Source organism: Lactuca saligna, chromosome 4 (genome assembly GCF_052625555.1).
Source record: "Lactuca saligna cultivar CGN05327 chromosome 4, ASM5262555v1, whole genome shotgun sequence".
Classification (NCBI taxonomy): domain Eukaryota; kingdom Viridiplantae; phylum Streptophyta; class Magnoliopsida; order Asterales; family Asteraceae; genus Lactuca; species Lactuca saligna.
The window spans coordinates 200,349,015-200,370,290 of record NC_136420.1 but is presented as its reverse complement, the minus strand read 5'-3'; the positions used below and the strand labels follow the sequence as shown (position 1 = coordinate 200,370,290).

At 39.8% G+C, this 21,276-nt stretch overlaps 1 pseudogene; it reads left to right on the top strand.

Moving 5' to 3' along the window:
* The first annotated feature begins 1,390 nt into the window (after positions 1-1,390).
* On the top strand, positions 1,391-2,038 carry LOC145040435 (putative 1-acyl-sn-glycerol-3-phosphate acyltransferase 4 pseudogene; annotated as a pseudogene).
* The last annotated feature ends 19,238 nt before the right edge of the window (positions 2,039-21,276 follow it).

Genomic DNA, 21,276 nt, shown 5'->3' with positions numbered 1-21,276 from the left:
TGAGTACGTCCCGTATACTCAGATGATTTGACTCGTTGACCTTGACCTTTAACCAGAGTTTTGACCAAGTTTGACATATGGGTATGTTCTTTATTTTGAACTATTAACTGAGATTAGGTCCTTTGCTTTAGTTAGGTGATCGTTGAGTTGATTTTTCATAGTAGAGATTTATTCGGCTTATATTTAGACTGAGAGGTGAGTTTTCCTCATTGTACTTGTGGGTCGAAGACACCAATGCCAGCCCACTGGGTTATGTATCTTGGTATAAAGGATGTTGCTATACAGTAGTGCTATTAGATCTGCCTGATTATTTGTTGACTGGTCATGTGATTATCTATTGTTGAATATATGTTCATCTGTTATGTTATATGTCAACATAGTGTGGTTGGTTTGAGGTTGTAATGCTTTGTACGATAGCTAACAAAGCCGAGAGCAATCCAAACATAAGTTGTGGGTCTTGAGAGTAAGTCAGACGTATGTTATATGCTCGAGAGCAATCCATATATAAGCTGTGGTGTAACATCCCAATTTTCAAGGCCAAAACTTCATTTGATATATAACGATCTAGAAAAACAATTACAAGAAAACATCATCGTGTCACATCATATCATAAAATCATAATCACATGTCTCAAAAACATCTCATGAAATAATAATAATTTCATAGTACAATCCCAAGAATCTCATGATGCGGAAATCCTGTGTGTTTGTGTGTGATGTGCTACTACCATACCGGCTCCTTCCCCTTCTATGAAGAGGTACCTGAAAACAGAATGGAAAGCTACAAGCACAAAGCTTAGTGAGTCCCCCCATCATACCACATACCATACATAACACATACTACATAACATAACTGGGTACTAACTACTCCTTCGGTCCTATCGACCGGTACTTTGCCTATCATATCCAGGTGTCGGCCCCCCCTTTGGTCCTACCGACTGGTAGCTTGCCTAGCATATCAGGGTGCTGGCCTACCCCTTCGGTCCTTTCGACCGATATTGTGGACTATTTCACCCCTACACTAACACATAGCATCCTAGTGCATAAATATACAAGTCATATACTGTCTAACTTATTTGGGTGCTGACATACCCCTTCGATCCTATCGATCGGTATTGGGGTCTACCCTACCCCTCTATCCCATATCATATAACATCATAGCATACTAGTGTTGGATAAGGTGTCTCAGTCCATAACTATATTTGGTATGAACTTGATCCGATTTAGCATGGTCCATTTGGGTTGCACTTCATCAGAACAATTTGGACTTTTGAGAAGAGGATATGTATGATTTATTAATATTTTATAAGTTATGATATATTAATATGAAATCATATTATTTAATTAGTTGATCAACTGACTCTCTCTACCTTTTTTTTAAACATAATTAAAAAGCTTCAGCCTTTCATAATGTTGTTCTCTTCTAAGATCACCATATAAACCAAGAGCTGTATCCACATAAACACAAAAATGGAATCTTCATCTTCCCAAACAAATGGACTAAAACACTACCATTTAACCCCTCTAAGACTCTTACGTGGTGTAGCATGTTTAATCATTTACCTTTCAACAGCCTTCATGTTTTTAGTCTATTTTACCCCTCCATTTGCAGCTATCCTACACCTTTTCAGCATACACTACAGTAGAAAAGCATCATCCTTTCTTTTTGGGCTTTGGTTAGCTTTATGGTCTTTTTTATTTGAAAAGATTAACAAAACAAAAGTGATATTTTCTGGAGCAAGGGTCCCAAAAAAAGAACGTGTTCTTGTTATTGCAAATCATAGAACAGAAGTTGATTGGATGTATCTTTGGGATCTTGCATTGTGAAAAGGGTGTCTTGGATGCATTCGATATGTTCTTAAAAGAAGCTTGATGAAGTTGCCTATTTTTGGTTGGGGTTTCATGTTTTTGAGCTTATTTCAGTTGAAAGAAAGTGGGAAGTTGATGAAAGTATTATGCATAAAATGCTTTCGACTTTTACTAATCCACTGGACCCGTTGTGGCTTGCGGTTTTTCCTGAAGAAACTGACTTTACGTAATTACTCTTTTCCCCTTTTCTTTTCTTTTATTTGCTTTTTGGGTTAATGTCGTAAATTCGTAATCCACTATATATCACTATTGTTTTAAAACGGGTTAATCTTGTAAAAGACGTTATATTTTGTGTTTTTTCTGGATTAAACCTTAACTGTATTTTTTTTTCATGAACAAGACCTTGTATTTTTTCATTTTTATTTTCCGATTTTCCCTTTTAGTCATTTTTCTCTAAAAAAGTTGTAAAATGTGAGGGTTTTTTCGAGAAAAACTAAAAAAGTTGACGGTTTATTTGGAAACGTTTAGAAGTTTGAGGTTTTTTTTTTGGAAAAAGAAAATACAACGTTGAGGGCTTTTTTGTAAAAAATGAAAAATACAATGTCTTTTTCAGGAAAAATAAAATTTGAGGTTTAATCCGGTAAAAAAACACAAAATATATTGTCTTTTTTTGATTAACCCTATTTTTTTCCTGAAAAGGACATTGCATATTTTTCATGTTTTTAGATTTGGCCATTTTAGTCATTTTTTTCCCAAAGAAGTTGTAAAATGTGATGGGCTTATTCGGGAAAAACTAAAAAAGTTTAGGATTTATTCGGAAACAGTTAAAAGATTGAGGTTTTTTTATGAAAAAATGAAAAAAATACAAGTTTTTTAGGAAAGAAATAAAGATAATATTTAATCCAGAAAAAACATAAAATATAAAGTCTCTATAAAATTAACCATTTCTTATGCTAAAAAAAATTCAAAAAAATATTTGTTAAACCGCCATTTCTTTGTATATTGGTTATGTTACGAACATAAAAGGGAATTATGAAAATTATTTCTTGATAAATTTTTATGTTATTTTTTTCGTTAAATGCAGGGAACAAAGTCAATAAACAGTCAACAATTTGTTGTTGAAAATGGATTACCTGTACTCACATCAATCTTGAGCAACCCTGCTGTAGAAACCTCCTTGCCCCGCAGCCGAACAGAGGGTCGGTCCCTGCAAGGCCCTCTAATCATGAATAACCAGCTCTCTCCCACTTGGGGTTCGAACCCTGACCAGTTGTCGCTCGCAATCAATCATGGCCCCATTGGCCCCCAACCTGTCCATTCCGACAATCACCTTCAGTCCTCGTAACGGTATCGGAACTAGATCTACACGGAACCTCTCGGCCAGCACATTCAAAACACAACCCCGATATACCCTCGCCGCACTAAGGGTGCAATCATCAGCAATCTCCACCTCAAGCGGGGAATCCAAGGTCCCCAGCACATTCCTAAACTTCTTGCTAAGGGCAAGAGACACAAACGACCGGGTAACATCCGAATCAAACAAGACATGAGCAGTCATACCATTTGGCAAAAAGGTCCCTAAAAAACATAATACATACATACATATATATATATATATATATGTGTGTGTGTGTGTGTGTGTGTGTTTGTGTGTGTGTGTGTGTATATATATAATCACTACAATTAGATAAATATAAAACTGAGAAAAATGCACATGTACCGGCCACAATGTCCGGTGCTGCCCGAGGCTCCTCGGTAGTCAGCTAAAATGCACGACTCTTCACGCTAGAGCTTTCGCCTTAGCAGGGCGGCCATCAGTGATACTCAGTGTGGTGGGCGCGGGTGTCGCCACTGATCCTCCTCCTCCCTGCATCCTAGGACATTCAGCCCGCTTGTGGCCGGTCTGGTTGCAATGAAAACATATCAAACCCTTTTTGGGGCAGTCCCTGCTCACATGGCCCGACTGACCACAAGTACAACACACCGTGCCCTGACCCCTACATACTCCTCCATGTGATCTCCCACACTTGGCACACCGGCCCCAGCCCTGTTGGCCCCTACCCGAAGAATCAGAGGTCTTAGGCTTCTTAGCTTGAGCCCCTGTTGTGTGTACCTGCTCAGTCTTCCGCTTCATGCGAGACTCCAACTCCATCTCCCTCTTACGTGCCTTCTCCACCATATCATTCAGGGTTTTGCACCCTGTAAAGATCATGAACTCCCGAATATCATCCCTCAACTTGGAATGATACCGGGTCCGCCTCATCTCCTCATCGGTAGCATACTGTGGAATCAATAAAGCTCGCTCCCGAAACTTGGCTGTGATCTTCGCCACAGTCTCGGTGGTCTACTGCAACCCATGAAACTCCCGCACCAGTCGTTGCACCTCAATAGGTGGTGCAAAATCCAAATCAAATCGCCGTAAAAACTCGGCCCACGACATCTCGACCACTCCGGTTGGCCCCTCCTGACTAGTAACCTCACCCCATCAATCTTGGGCCCTATCCCTCAGCATACAAGAAGCAAACCCAACCTTTGCCGCAACAGGGCAGGAACTCGTGCGCTAGGCATTCACGATATCCTCTATCTAGCGCCGACGGACTATGGGGTCCCTGACCCCAAAAAACTCCGGCGCCCCGCATGCCTTGAACTCTCGAAACGAGGGAGTTCGGGCCCCAACCTGGCCCACAGCAATCTCAGCCCTAAATGATCGGAGTCTCTCCTCCATGAGATCCATAATACCTTCCTTGAGCGTCCCAAAGATGACTGGGGTCACCTAACATCGGTTGCAGTGAGCTCGCGCATCCTCTCATCAATGACATCGGTAGTGTCTCTTGATCCCGCCCCGAATCCAGATCCTGATCCCCCAGCTCCAAATCGTGTCACCACCATGCTGAAGTGAAATTAATAATAATAATAATAATAATAATAATAATAATAATAATAATAAAAATTGCAGTGATCAAGATTACTATATAAGGGGTCTTCCCACACCGATCCTCCTTGAAGTCGTCAGATCCAACATTGGTTCGGGTACAAGTCTTGTGCTTCCAGTAGTACGGGCCCAATACTACCTTCCACACCTACCTGTACCTTTCCCCATTGCTCTATTGATAACTCCAATTTGTCCCTCCACCAAACCATATTCCACACCTACCCCACATACTAATCTCAGGTTGACCTAAGATTTGCGCTATTAATATCAACTAGACCAATCATAACAGGTTGCCCTTATGCATGCAAATTGTACATAGAAAAGGATCAAATAGGCTTTCGAATAAGAGACTCTACCCTAGAACCACAACCAAACAAGAAAAAGGAAATAAGGCCAAATCAATCATTCTGAGGCTATAACCTCCTAACCGTATACAATTTTAAAAACATACACATAGCAAGTTCCATATAATCAATAAGGCTCAATTATCAGTATAACATGGCTTAACATATTGGGGAACTACATATTTGGCTGAGCTGATCACGCGCGTCGCACTCTTATATTTCTCTTCCATTTGTAAACTCTTTTAAGTTACTTTTGAAAACAATTTTTTTTACCATTTCCTCAGTTTGAGTCCTGACACACCCAAAAGTGTGCCCAAATCCCTCAAACCAAGACTCTGATACCAACTTGTAACAACCTAATTTTTACAAAGAAAATTTTCATTTTTCAATAAGTAAAACCATTTGCATAAACCATAAATTTCCAAAAACATCTATTTTCAAATTCACATTCACTACATCATTATATTCTTTTAAAACATTAGAGTGTCCCGAAACACATTAATAAAGGAGATATAAAGTACATGTCACGTCATCATGACTTGTCCTTGCCCTTGAGCTCAGATGTACCTGAAACAAATTCACAAACGGTAAGCTTGAAAGCTTAGTGAGTTCCCTAGAGCACACCCACACACAATCACGTATAACATATCATACTAGCTAAATAGCTATCCAAGACACATAAACCATATATGGAAATCACATAAGGAAGCCTTGGAAACCCTCCAAGGTCTTAGTCCAGTGCCACGGGAACCCCCTCGAGGTCTTTGACCTAGGATGCCAAGGAAAGCCTCCAGGGTCTTACACCTAAGTGCCTCGGGAACCCCCCAAGGTCTCACACACAAACATATCACATAGCACACCAAATCACAAAATTTCTAACACATGTATCATTATCACGGAATGGGCCGGCCTTGGTGCCTTAGACCCATTGGTATGGTGAGGGACTCACCTCAATCTGCTGAATACAAACACTGCCCTCCTAACAGTCCGCAATCCCCCGAGTTGGACAATAATAATGGTAATATAATCAATATTAGAACTTTAAATTAACCAAGGGGAAACCAACCTCCAAACCCCTCCCCAAGGCCCAATTACCCTTTTCTTACCAATGGGCCCCAAAGTCCAAATCTAATATCCTTAATGGGCCTCTTAGCCCAATAAGGCCAACCATTGCATCCATGGCCCATACAAATGAAAAATTCCATAATTCATAGAATACAACCAAGCCTTATACCCAAATGAGGCCCATATGCTTAAAGGACAAAACAGATTAAGGCCCAACTGCTACTGCGTAGGCCCAACGTACCATCTTGGTACGCACAGCATACTGAGGGTTTGGGGGCTACGCGACGCGTACAACTGGTTACGCCCAGCGTACAACCAGTTTAACCACTTTCTCCATTAAGTGCTTAATGCTTGGTTTCCTCAAGACCAAAAGTCAGATCTGTTGGATTAGATGTCTAAGCCTATAACTATTATTGGTATGTACTTGACCCGAGAGTAGCATAGTCCATTTGGGTTGCATATCATCAGGGCAATTTGTTAGGATGGACTTTTGAGAGAAGATGTTGGATATGATTTATTAATATATTATAAGTTATAATATATTAATATGAAATCATGTGTTTTAATAAGTATTGATCAAGAATTAATTTGGATTTAATTTAGTGATCAAAATAGACTAACTAACTTTATGGGGACTAATATGTGTTGGGCTTATGATCCATGTTGGACCAAGTTTATCTATGGATACATAAAGAGTTGGGCCACATGAACCATGGATCATAAGACCCATGGGTATGGATTTGGGTTATATCCATGACCCTAGAAATCCCACATATAAATACATACTTCATTGCCCAAAATCGCTACTAGTGCATTCTTGGAGTTCATGGTGGCTTTTGGGTAAATGGAGATTCTCTCTCAAGTTCATCCTTTGTTCATGATGTGTTCTGATTCCACTTGAGGCTTCCACACTATTGGGGCTAAGCTCTTAAGGCTAGATACATCAGGACTTCAAGCTCCACAATAAGGTATGTTATCCTAACTAGATTCTTGTGTTATATATGATAATTGTATGCTAGTTATAGGTAATACCTTGGAAAGTTTATATTTTCATGTATAATAGAGAAAACATAGAACCAAGGTATTTAGGGTTGCATGAACACCTTAGGAGTGTTAGAATGCTCAAAACCCAACAGTGGTATCAGAGCCTAGGCTTGTTTTCAATTATACTTGATGCAAAGTGCTGAAAAATGCTGAAAAAATCGATTTTCTAGCTATCTGGGAACTAGACTCGCCAAGTCCACTGATCAACTCGCCAAGTCCATGAAGAAAATCGTCCTACTCATCAAGTAGGTTCATACACTCGATGAGTAGGAGCCCCTAACAACATATTTTCGACTTTTAAGGCTAGAATTGGACTAGAATCATTGCCTTAAGCTGTTTTTGAACCTATAAACCTGTTTTTGATGTGGTAATGATCATTCTAATCCAACTCAAAAGATAATCGTCAAAAGTTTCATGTTTTGTATTAGTTTAATGATTAGGCTAATTACATGAAAATTGCTTGATTTGAATTGCCTTCTTCATATGAGTTTAATCAAGATTATGAATATTGCTAGACATGTTTGTGATAGTTGTTTTCAATCCAAATTAATCTAAAAGTTATTCATAATATATATTTTTGTAACTTGTCCTCAAGTTATATGAAATCTCTCATTAAAAAGTTATTAAAACCATAGGTTAAGAAACATGAAGAGTCTTTTTGTCATAAATAGTTTTATGAACTCCATAACTTATCCTCAAGTTATGGATGTTCAAGAGTCTCTTCATTAATGTTTTTTTAGAACCTTAATTAAACTCATAAGTTATGAAAATCCAAGACTTTTGAAATAGTTTCAAAACTTGCCCTCAAGTTTTGGAATTTGTAAAGTTACTCCTCATATATACTTTACTTCCAAATTGAACCTTAGAATTTTAAAAGTTTAAAATTGAACTCTTATACTATTATTATAATTTTAATTATATAGATATGTATAAGATAAAGTCAGTCTTACCATTAGTAGGCCTTATTCACGAAGTTGGTCTATAAGGACACTACCTATAAAATGGCAGTTTAATGGGTGTCCACTCTCACCCACTGCTTCCTTGACTGGTGGAGGGTCGTTAGCCGAAAAGGTGGGATAGGATCTTAATCCTCATTAAAAGTATAATGAAATTATAAAGTAACTATACTTAATAATTCCCAATCTTAGTTACTTTAGGAAAATATGAAAATGGTGTTAACCCATGAAATTACACTTTGTACCTTATCAAGTCGTTAGTGGACACTAATAAGGACTAGTAAGAGTGGCAAAGGGTGACTTAAGTTTTATCATAGATCGGTGAAGCGCGTGTGGTTAACCGGCACATCGATTAGGTGATAAAATTAAGAGCACCAAGTCAATTTGCATGGTTATTCACACCTTATTTGTGATCCTCGGCATCCCAGTCACAAACTTGAGAGGGCATAATCAAGATTCAAACATGCCATTGAAAGTTCAATGTATCTCAACAAATGTAGGAGTTTCAAATCCAATTAAAACTTAATTACATTTCGTTTTTGATAGCTTCATTTTATTTACTTCTTTTTATAGTTTATTTTAGTACATTTCATTCGCGTTTTAGTTAACTTTCATGCATATTTTCCCTTTTGTTATTTTTATGACCATTTCGGGGTACTTTCTAGTTTCTTGAGCATTATTGCAGATTTTCTTGGAAACTAGCGGGGCGGCACTCTTGGGAGGCGATTGGGCTTGAAGGGAATTGGAGATTTCATGCTTGATGGCTATGAAGGTGATTCATGGGGTGGACTTGTCAATTGCTTGAAGGCTTGGAAGAATTGAGCTTTAAATTTGAAAGATGCGGGAGAATTCTTGAGTATGCAAGATCAATATTTGGGAGTTTGCGGAAGTTTTGAGTGATGTGGAAAGATAAATTGGGCTCAAATTGAAGAAACATTGAATAAAAATGGGCTAGAAGCTGATTGGACTCGAACTGGGCCAACGGATTAGCTGTGGGGGCCCAAGACTTGAAGAAGCCTAAAATTCCCGTCAGTACCCGCAGCCCGCGTGGATTCCTGACAAGGGTAATTTCGGGATTTTGCTTAGAGCTCTATATTGGGAAGGTTGGTGTGCCTCTTTAGCATAATCTTGGAGATCCGATTTTGAGCTTTTCTCTCTGGAGTTTGGAGTGCTTTTGAAGGCCAAGAACACCTCAAGAACATCTTCTTTTCACCTCTTGAATCTTGTCAAATGTTTGGTACAATCTTATCTAACTTTGTTCATTTGAGTTTAACCATGCTTGGCTAAACAAATCTTGGTTGACTTTTTGTTGAATCCTTTGAACTTTTGTTGGATGTCGAAGAATCTATGAACTTGTTCTTGAATCTTTATGGAAATGTATTGTGTTTCATCATATTATCATTACTAGTATGTTTTTATTCATGAGTTTAAATATGTTTGTGGTGATTAGTTGGCTAATTTCTTGATTAAGTAAATGATCCTCAAATTAGCAAGCAACAAATGATTTTTGTGTTGTTTTTGCTTCACACAATCATAAAAACAATTCCTCCAACATGGTAGTGAAAGCAATTGACTCCTCTTGGATTTGGTGATTTTTTGGTTCTTAATGCTAGTTGACTTTCACTAATTACATGCTATTTGGAATTAGTGACTTTGACTAAGTTAATTGTTATGAGCTTCTCTAGCCATTTCAACAATTAAGAAAAGTCTAGGTAATCTCAAGCTCCTTGGATTACTATAACCAAATTAAGGATTTAAATCAAAGTATTACACTATTGGATTCTAATGATATGTTCATCAAAAGTCAAAGTGAGGAAACTTTAAGTCAACCATCTCTCCCTTATTGATTTTACATCAAACTCTTATTTTTGTTGCATTTGTCTATTTAAATAATAGTTAACTCTAGTTTGTTTCAGGTATTTCAAAACACCAAAACCCCCCATTTTATTTTTATTGTCATTTTACAAGTATTTTTACAAAGAGATTTTTCATATAGTTATAAATTGAACCAATCTCCGTGGATTCGATCCCTTTACCACTATACACTATTTTAGTGTGTAATATTTAGGGTTATTATTTGTGTTGGCCTCGACAACCACCAAATTTTTGGCGCCGTTGCCGGGGATTGGTTTTGATTTAATCAGTTTGTTTCTCTATGCCTGGATCTCATTGTGCAGGTACTCTAGTTTAATACTCAAAAATTGAAGAAAGAAGTGTGGTTCGGGAATGAACACTCCTAGTATTGAAGATAAACTTTCTGAGCTAGCTCAGTTAGTTATGATGATTGAAAATGATCAAACTGTGCAGCCCACACCTCTTCTTTGTGATTTTTGTGCCCAAAATGGACATCATTCCGACATGTGTCCATATTTACAAGGAGAATGGGAAGAAGTGCAAGAGAAGGGAAGCTACTACTGGTCAAACCAATGGAGTTATGATCAACCTCAACATGATCAATGGTGGGACAACAACCAATCTTGGGGATACAACCAATACCAAAGCCCATACCAAGCTTGGAGTAACGACCGATACCAACAACCTCCACAGTTCCAACATCCATATCCTTCACCTCCTCAACAACCTGAAACGCCAAGCATGTCCTTAGAGGATATTGTGAAGAGCATTGCCACATCTACCCAAAATTTCCAGGAAACAACGCAAGCTAGCCTCAAAAGCTTAGAGCAACAAATAACACAACTTGCTCAAACAATAAGTATAATGGAAGATCAAGACAAACTACCATCTGAAGAGAGCCCATGTGTCATTCCTTTGAAAGATGAGAAAAGTTTTGATGGCCCAAGAGTGTTATATGGAGAAGAGGAAGAAGGCGTAGAAATGGAAGAGGCTATCAAGGAGGAAGAAAAAAATGAGAAAGATGTCAATGAAACTATAGAGGAAGTGTTCGGTGTTAACAAAAGAGAGGTTGAGCCACCCACTACCATTGAGAAACTAATTCCAGTGGTAGACGAACCACAAGAGCCAAAAACGATAAATCTATTGGACCCTTTAAATGATACATATCCCAACAAGGAAGAGACCCAACCGGTCACCAACTCGACCACCATGTCAAAGAGGGAAGAGTTGGTCACCTTACTGAAAAGGTACAAGGAAGAATATGGTTGGATGATTGCTATTATCAAAGGTTTAAGTCCGGTATGGTTCTCCCGTAAAAAGAAAGTTAAATACAAGAAAAGAGTCCAATGGAGGTTTGGAAATTAAAAAATGTTGACACGGGGAAAGTTTTCAAGGTTAATGGACATCGTTTGAAGTCATTCTATGAAGGTTTTGATTCAAATGTCCAAGATGTCGTCCATTTGGATGCCCCAAAGTGTTAAAGTGGAGTTTGGAGGTGTCTCGCCAAAGACGTTAAAGAAGGGCATTTTTGGGAAGCATTGTGTTTTCGTCTTTTATAAACCGAATAAAATGATTTTGAATATTTTTTTTTTGTTTTGAAAATGTTCATTTTTGAAAAATTTTAAGCTTTATTCTCACATTTGGTCCAAACCTTTTATTGTGTTTTTGAAACCGGGACTTTGTGGGAATCATTTAGGCCAAAAATCAAGTTTTTTGAAAAATTTCAAATTTTAAGGTGCAGGAAGTCACGCGGCCCGCGTAAGACTTTGTGCGGCCATCGTGCGGGTTACACGCGGCCCGCGCAGATTTCCGATTTTTTGCCATTTTCAAGCTTCAGGTCCCGCGGCCTCCATGTGGCCAACCCGCGACCCGCGTGAAAGGTCAGAAGAATCAGTGGGATTTTGAGAAAACTAGACACGGCCAACACGCGGCCCGCGCCCTGCCCGCACTGCATACAAAAACTCGATTTCCCAGAGATCTACCGGTCGGAATCCTGCGAGACCACCGCCATTCTTCACCATTTTTCCTCCTCTACAAACCCCTATGATCTACCCAACCATCCAATTTAGGTCATTTCTGCCCTTTCCTTAAGCATTGAGGACAATGCTTGTTCTTAAGCTTGGGGTGGGGCATTTCCCTTATCTTTTACTTTTTCATGCATTTTTAGTTAGGTTGCATAACATTTTAGTATTAAGCTAATTTTCATTCATTTTTTTATTTATTTAAAATTTCAAAAAGATTTTATTTTCTTCTTTTCCACTTTTTATTTTTGCATAACATTTAGCTTAAGGCATTAGCATTCATGCATTTTTGTTGTCTGTTTATTCTCACCTCTCTTGGATGCCATGGAACAGGTTCACAGTTATTGAATCATTATTGGTCCAGAATCTTGTTGCTATCTCACCCATCGAACTGGGACCACTAGCTGCAGTTTGGGATTTCATACTTGGGAACAGATGCTGGTAGCTTAAAGGGGTAAGTGATCATGGCCAGGTAGTTTCATGAAAAATTATGCATACAATACTAACAACTGTAGGATATACTATAGCAATGGGTGTTCTTAGCCTTGCGGTCACTACCGCGGAGAGGATCACACTTGATCATGTTTGAACTGTTAGGATGAAGCATTGGTGCTTGTCCCTGAGTAAAATCCATATCCGGTCTCTTTACATCACCGTATCTTTTTGCGATTTTCTTAAAATTTTAGAGAGTCTTTTAGTCCACATTTGGACATTTTCATTATCTTTGAAAAACCACAAGTTTGAAAAGGAGCTTACATTACATCTTTATGCTCCACACATGGTCATTTTCACACTTAGGCCATTCGGATTATATCATTACCCTTTCGGTTCCACTAACACACCTTTGGGAACCAAATTTTGAGTCAAAGGGTTCTCTCATAAAAAAAACAAAAAAAAAAACAAAAACAAAATGAAGCACGCAAATTTTCAGTTGCAACTATCTTAGATAGGTGGCCGGTTCAATTATTGAACAAATTTCCCAACATCTTGGTCACCCGATGTTTGATATTCATTTGTATAGGTCTGTTTTATTGTATATAGATCGAGTTGTTATTTTTTTTCTTTCTCACAAATTGGTGATGTTAGAGAGACTGTCGAGTCGGATACTACGGGAGGTTTGGGCCAACACTAAGTGAACTGATTCCTACAACGGTTCCCGAGCGATTAAACCTAGTTACACATGAGAGAAACCGGCAGATGTGAGATAAGAGTGTGCACTTAAAGAAGAGCTCCACCCGAGCCCATCCAGTTGCTTTCTCCCTACTACAGATGTTCTTCATTGTATGCATGTTCCATTGAGGCTGCGACTGCTCATCCCTCCTTACTCACCTAAAGGAGTTGTCCTGACTGTGGTTTATGGTTCCATTGTCATCGGATGAAAAAGCTGTGAGATAGCAGCGAAATCAATTCTGACCATGTTGACTAATGTCGAACAGGTTCCATGGTTCTATCCATTCTTTTTATTTATAGGGTAGTTCATCCCAAGTTCATTTAGTCTTGTCTTACTTGAGGACAAGTAAGGTTTAAGCTTGGGGTGATTTGATAGCTTCATTTTATTTACTTCTTTTTATAGTTTATTTTAGTACATTTCATTCGCATTTTAGTTAACTTTCATGCATATTTTCCCTTTTGTTATTTTTATGACCATTTCGGGGTACTTTCTAGTTTCTTGAGCATTATTGCAGATTTTCTTGGAAACTAGCGGGGCGACACTCTTGGGAGGCGATTGGGCTTGAAGGGAATTAAAGATTTCATGCTTGATGGCTATGAAGGTGATTCATGGGGTGGACTTGTCAATTGCTTGAAGGCTTGGAAGAATTGAGCTTTAAATTTGAAAGATGCGGGAGAATTCTTGAGTATGCAAGATCAATATTTGGGAGTTTGCGGAAGTTTTGAGTGATGTGGAAAGATAAATTGGGCTCAAATTGAAGAAACATTGAATAAAAATGGGCTAGAAGCTGATTGGACTCGAACTGGGCCAACGGATTAGCTGTGGGGGCCCAAGACTTGAAGAAGCCTAAAATTTCCGTCAGTACCCGCGGCCCGCGTAAGATTCCCCGCGGCCCGCGTGGATTCCTGACAAGGGTAATTTCGGGATTTTGCTTAGAGCTCTATATTGGGAAGGTTGGTGTGCCTCTTTAGCATAATCTTGGAGATCCGATTTTGAGCTTTTCTCTCTGGAGTTTGGAGTGCTTTTGAAGGCCAAGAACACCTCAAGAACATCTTCTTTTCACCTCTTGAATCTTGTCAAATGTTTGGTACCATCTTATCTAACTTTGTTCATTTGAGTTTAACCATGCTTGGCTAAACAAATCTTGGTTGAATTTTTGTTGGATCCTTTGAACTTTTGTTGGATTTTGAAGAATCTATGAACTTGTTCTTGAATCTTTATGGAAATGTATTGTGTTTCATCATATTATCATTACTAGTATGTTTTTATTCATGAGTTTAAATATGTTTGTGGTGATTAGTTGGCTAATTTCTTGATTAAGTAAATGATCCTCAAATTAGCAAGCAAAAAGTGATTTTTGTGTTGTTTTTGCTTCACACAATCATAAAAACAATTCCTCCAACACGGTAGTGAAAGCAATTGACTCCTCTTGGATTTGGTGATTTTTTGGTTCTTAATGCTAGTTGACTTTCACTAATTACATGCTATTTGGAATTAGTGACTTTGACTAAGGAAATTGTTATGAGCTTCTCTAGCCATTTCAACAATTAAGAAAAGTCTAGGTAATCTCAAGCTCCTTGGATTACTATAACCAAATTAAGGATTTAAATCAAAGTATTACACTATTGGATTCTAATGATATGTTCATCAAAAGTCAAAGTGAGGAAACTTTAAGTCAACCATCTCTCCCTTATTGATTTTACATCAAACTCTTATTTTTGTTGCATTTGTCTATTTAAATCATAGTTAACTCTAGTTTGTTTCAGGTATTTCAAAACACCAAAACCCCCCATTTTATTTTTATTGTCATTTTACAAGTATTTTTACAAAGAGATTTTTCATAGAGTTATAAATTGAACCAATCTCCGTGGATTCGATCCCTTTACCACTATACATTATTTTAGTGTGTAATATTTAGGGTTATTATTTGTGTTGGCCTCGACAACCACCAGTTTTTCATGGTGGAAATTGGTAAATCGTCATTTACCTACCTTCAAATATTTTATAGCTTGGATCACGACATCCCTCTTCCTAGTTATAAAATAGTTTGTTGGGTCCTAGCCTTAATATTTCATATTGGGTGTTATATTAAGGACTTTAAATAAACTAAATTTGAATTTCTCCCATTATATATGCCTCGTTAAGACATCCATGGTCTTCCCAAATCCTTAGGAACAAGCTTTCCTAATGAAGATGATATCCCAAATGACAATCAAGGTGAAGGATCAATCCCTTTGTTGTGAATTAATGGGAATTGAAGTCATGCTTCACTTCCTCCACCTCCTCCTTCTATCCTCCTTATCCCTCAAGTTTAAATACTTAAAAAAAATTCTAAGTCACTCAATCCCTATTGGCAAGCTGGGAGATTCGGGTGTCGAAGTCTCGAGGCAGCTGACTGTTGACTTGGTTCTTCAGTCACTCCCTGATGACAGATCACGACATGACCCTTAGTGATCATACCTATTTTTTGATAATGCTAAATGAACAATGATTTGGGGGCATTAATAAAGTAAATTAGATTGGAAGATCTACTTCCAAACCCAGTTGGACATTGAAAACGGTGACATTGGAAGTCCAGAAAAGCTTTCTCTTCCTAATGGAAAGGGATCGGCCATGGTCAAGTCACTTGACCTAATGGTAAAGAGAATGACTAAGTTTGAGATTATCTCGTGTAACATTTCCAAAGAGCCGATATGTTTCTTTTGCCAAAAGAAGGGGCGTTGGTTGCGAAGCTGCTAAATATACCTGAAAGTTCATAAGGATGGTGAAAGTCAAAATTTCGACTTTGCTTCATATAGAAGTCCATTATCTAACTATATTAAGTTCCTTTTTGGAGATTCTTAAGACATAATGTAATCTAATTACATTTTGGTGTCAAAGGATGCTTAAAGTAAAGAGTATGCTGATTTTGATCGCAAAGATGGATTTCGATCGCATGGTTCGATGATCAGAATTTTGAACTGCTGTTTAAGAGTTATGATATATTGCTTAAGAATAGATAAGAACATAGTTTTCATATGTATTTGCATTGTAAGGATAAGATTTTTTCCGCAACTATTTTAAAATAAAAGAAAATTTTTTTGATTTTATTTATTTTAAATATCCTTACAATGGCATTTGTGAAAATTGTTATTTATATGTTTCCATTGATAAGCAATATTGGAAGATGGATTTGATTCTTTCATTTGTGGTAGTGTCATAATTTACCAAATAAGGAATAAATTCTCATCACCCAAGTTTCAGGTGGATAGAAACTTAGAATCGTGCAAGTTGTATTGTAGGATGAATGAGAATTTTCATTTTTGGGAAATTAAGACTAAGTCTTTATTCACATGTATATGTGAGTCAAGTGAAGGATTGGGTACACTTAGTTGTGTGCTGGTCAAGTCCACCACAAAGAATGATAAGGCTATTCGTCATGATTTACTAAAGTTTAGTAAATATGGTTATGCTTACAAGTTTAAGTATAATTCTGGATCATTGGAAGAGTTATAATGATAGGCAAAACGAATGAGAAGAATCAAATTTGGCAGAAGGATAAAAGTTTCTCAAATCTGAAAAGATGGGAGAGTACTTTAGTATCATGTTTTATGATTATCTTAGTGATTAGAAAAACCATATCACAATTGATCCTCTAAGGACACCTTACTGCATTTGTTTGGCTAAGGAGAGGAATCATGAATTGTTGAAATGGTTAAATCAAAAGATAAATCATACGTCGTTCCAAAATCAAGTCTTAGAGTCATACTCTAAGATTGTAACTTGAGTGATATAATTTTAAGAAAGGTTTCTAACACTTATCAAATGTAAAGTAACATGTTTCTTACTCTTATACATTTGGGATTGGTAGGTTGTGATGTTTTGGATAAGACAAAGACCAACTAAGATCAATTGTGTGAAGTGTTAATCTTGATAAGAATTCTCACCAACACTTGAATATTTGTGTGTCAAGGAATGGCTCTTGACAAAGAGAATCTTATATGTCAAGAGGACAATGGGAGTCTTAAAAGAACTTGAGATAGTTTCAAGAACTAATCAAGAGTATTGTTAATCACTAGCCCACAACTTCGGGTTTGTATGTAACGACCCAATTTTCACGTCCGAAAATTTCGTTTGAAAACATTACTTTAGAAAACATTAGCAATTAAAAACATTGTTTGATAAAACCATAACATAACGTAAACCATGTCTAAAAGCCAAACCATACAAACCATCAAAATATCAGAGTACAAATCCCAGTGAATCTCGTAAATGCGGAAACCAGAGTGTGTGCATGATGTGCCGCTACCGCGCCAGCTCCTTCCCTTTCGGAGAAGAGATACCTGAAACCAAAACTGTAAAACGTAAGCACAAAGCTTAGTGAGTTCCCCCAACGTACCACATACCATACAAACACATAACATACATACTGCCAGGCTATTCTGGGGTGCCTGACTACCCGGTACGACCATTCTGGGGTGCCGACCTACCTATACGGCCATTCTGGGGTGCCTTCCTACCCGTATCCAGCCATTCTGGGGTGCTGACTACCCATGTCAAGCCATTCTGGGGTGCTGACTACCCATCGGTCCTAACAACCGATCCTCAGGTACTGGTCCCCTCCTACTACCTCTATCGCATAATATAACATGCCAACACACAAACATTTCATCACATACTGTCAGACATTTTTGGGGTGTCTGACTACCCTGCGGTCCTAACAACCGAACTCTACTACTATCGCATATAACGTATCATGCTAGCATATAACATATCAGGTAGTAGCAAACCTAGATGATATCACAAAGACAATCATCTACCATACGTCTCCTACTGGTGGGCCGGCATTGTGGCCTTAGACCCACCACTACTGGAAGGTAACTCACCTCAAAGTAGCTGCTGAACTGATTGGGAACTGACTGACTGCTGCTGCTGCTGCTCCGGAAATCCTCCGGCTGCGATTCCCACAACATACTCAATCAAACACTCCTAACTGTCCTTTGGGTAAAATGACCATTTTACCCCAGGTCTAGCCCTAAGTCAAAGTCAGAGTCAACTTTCAGTTGACCCGACTCGCCGAGTTGGCTCACCAACTCGCTGAGTTCCTATCCAGACGATTGTCCTGAGTCCCTGATTCTACTCGTCGAGTTAGGCTATGACTCAACGAGTTCTTCTTCTAAACTGACATTGAAGTTCTTCGTCCTACTCACCGAGTTGTATGAACAACTCGTCGAGTTCATCTTCATCCGATGAACACTCATGCTTAGACTCGCCGAGTTGTATGAACAACTCGCCGAGTCTGTTCTTGATCTATGAAGATTGCCTTGGACTCGCCGAGTACCTCCATAGATGAGTTCAGCTTCCGACTCATTGAGTCACACCCCATGACTCACTGCTCACTCGACACTACGAAAAAGGGACAAATTCAGTGACTCGCGAGCAGACTCGCCGAGTCACATGAACGACTCGCCGATTCGTTGCCATGCACCCATTAACTACACCGATTTACTCGATTCCAGTCCATGCCATTCACAAATCTGGGCTTCTAGGACACGAATCACACGTATAGTTTGCAACTTTACATGTAGATATTCACCAATATGGATTTTAGGGCTCAAAGTGCACCAAAAGGGGTAGATCTAGGGCTTTCATGTAATATGACCCCATAAAGGCATTAGATCCAAGCTCCAGGGACTAAATCATGCCTAGATCTAAAGGCTAACAACTTATTACAACCCACAATGCACAAACAAGCTTGGGGAATGGCTCAATAAGGACTTCCATGAAGCTAAAAGAGACTACAAGCTTGAAAACAGAGGGGAAACGAGCTATACCTCAAGGAAAACGTTGAGATGACACAAAGATGCCTGGCCTCCTTCTCCTCTTCTTGATCTACTCTTCTTTCTCCTCAAAATCTTCAAGAACACACCAAAACACTTCAATCTCTCAAGGAAATAAGGGTATAAATGATGTTGGGAGCTCTGAGGGTGAATAGGGGCTGGCAAGGGGCGGATATGAGGTTTAAATAGGGTGCAAACCCCAGAAACTTAGGGTTTCATCCAACAGCGGTGACTCGCCGAGTCCAGGATATGGAATCGCCGAGTCGCCAACTTAAACGGGTCCTGGGTCTCGTCCCTACTCGGCGAGTCGGACCTATGATTCGCCGAGTCCAAGGCTAAAATGGGAAATACTCAAATAAGATTTACATACTAGGAACCAGGTGCTACAAATCTCCCCCACTTATTTTAGACTTTGTCCTCGAAGTCTGCTTCTCGATCCTGAAACAGCTCGGGGTAATGCTCCATCATCTCGTCCATCGGCTCCCAAGTCCATTCCGAACCCTTGCGGTGCTGCCATTTCACCTTCACTAGTTCTACCCTCTTGTTCCTCAAATCCTTCGACTTCATGTCGAGTATTGTGACTGGGCGCTCAATGTAATTCAAGCTGTCATCAACCTGAATATCCTCCAATAGTACTACCGCTGAATCGTCCACTAGGTACTTCTGCCGCTGAGAAACATGGAAAGTGTTGTGGATCTGACTGAGCTTGGCTGGCAGATCCAGCCTATACGCCACCTTTCCCACCCGGGCTACAACCCTGAACGGTCCGATGAATCTTGGGCCCAACTTGCCCCGCTTCCTGAATCGAATGACGCCTTTGCAAGGCGACACTTTCAGGAGAACCATATCCCCGACTTAGAACTCCAAGTCGGATCGACGCTTGTCGGCGTAACTTTTCTGCCGACTCTGAGCAGTCTAAAGTCTGCTCCGAACCTGCTGGATCCTCTCGGTCGTCTCGAGCACCACCTCGGTGCTTCCTATGACTCTCTGGCCAACTTCACCCCAGCATATCAGGGTTCTGCATATCCGCCCGTACAACATCTCAAATGGTGGTCGGTCAATACTCGTGTGGTAGCTGTTGTTGTATGAGAACTCAGCCAAGGGAAGATAGGTATCCCAGCTACCACCGAAATCTAACACACACTCCCGCAACATGTCCTCCAATTTCTCGGCCGATATGCTCTCACCGAAATCTAACACACACCACCAAAATCTAACACACTCGCGTGGTCGGTCAATACCCCGTGCCGCGCCACGATATCCCTGATATAGATATCGGCCAATTTCTCGGCCGATATGCTCTCCTGAATCGAAATAAAGTGAGCACTCTTGGTCAGTCAGTCCACGATGACCCAAATTGAATCCACTCCACGCGCGGTCCTGGGAAGCTTTGTAATAAAATCCATGGTGATATCTTCCCATTTCCACAGTGGAATGTCCAATGGCTGCATCTTACCATGCGGTCTCTGATGTTCGGCCTTGACCTTCCTGCAGGTCAAGCACCGCTCAATGTACCATGCCACATCCCGCTTCATGCAGGGCCACCAATAGTCCAGACGGAGATCCCTATACATCTTCGTCGCCCCGGGATGAATAGAGAATCGGGACTTGTGCGCCTCATCCATCAAAATCTGGCGGACGCCCCCGTGATACGGCACCCACACCCTATGGTGTAGTGTCAATAGACCCCGGCTATCATAATCAAAGGAGGAAACCTGACCCACCACGCGCTCGCTCTTCCGATGCTCCTCCTTGATAGCCTCCTGTTGAGACTCCCGAATTCGCTCCAATAGGGGAGTCACTACGGTCATCCTCATGCATACGTCCCTGATCGGCACCGCCTTGTGGCTAAGCGCATCGGCCACCACGTTGGCCTTCCCCGGGTGGTAAAGGATCTCACAATCATAATCCTTCACCACATCCAACCACCGACACTGCCTCATGTTCAGATTTGGCTGGTCCATGAGATACCTCAGACTCTTGTGGTCCGTGTAGATAGTACAACGAACCCCGTAGAGGTAATGTTGCCAAATCTTGAGGGCGAAGACCATAGCCCCCAACTCCAAATCGTGCGTCGGGTAGTTCGCCTCATGAGGCTTGAGCTGCCTCGAAGCGTAGGCAATGACATGCCCCCTCTGCATCAGAACTGCGCCCAACCCTGAAATGGACGCATCACAGTAAACCACAAAATCCTCTACGCCCTCTGGCAGGGCTAGGATCGGCGCCTCACACAATTTCTGTCTCAGCATCTCAAATGCAGCC